The sequence below is a fragment of the Bison bison genome, unplaced genomic scaffold (assembly GCF_000754665.1).
Source record: "Bison bison bison isolate TAMUID 2011002044 unplaced genomic scaffold, Bison_UMD1.0 scf7180017864471, whole genome shotgun sequence".
Lineage (NCBI taxonomy): Eukaryota > Metazoa > Chordata > Mammalia > Artiodactyla > Bovidae > Bison > Bison bison.
The window spans coordinates 43,443,657-43,444,184 of record NW_011495032.1 but is presented as its reverse complement, the minus strand read 5'-3'; positions in this window follow the sequence as shown (position 1 = coordinate 43,444,184).

Here is a 528-nt window from a genome sequence, read left to right as displayed (position 1 = left end):
CAAAATTCTAGCAATCAGAATCCAACAACACATTAAAAAGATCATACACCATGACCAAGTGGGCTTTATCCCAGGGATGCAAGGATTCTTCAATATCCACAAATCAGTGAATGTAATACACCACATTAACAAATTGAAAAATAAAAACCATATGATTATCTCAATAGATGCAGAGAAAGCCTTTGACAAAATTCAACATCCATTTATGATAAAAACTCTCCAGAAAGCAGGAATAGAAGGAACATACCTCAACATAATAAAAGCTATATATGACAAACCCACAGCAAACATTATCCTCAATGGTGAAAAATTGAAAGCATTTCCTCTAAAGTCAGGAACAAGACAAGGGTGCCCACTTTCACCATTACTATTCAACATAGTTTTGGAAGTTTTGGCCACAGTGATCAGAGCAGAAAAAGAAATAAAAGGAATCCAATTTGGAAAAGAAGAAGTAAAACACTCACTATTTGCAGATGACATGATCCTCTACATAGAAAACCCTAAAGACTCTACCAGAAAATTACTAGA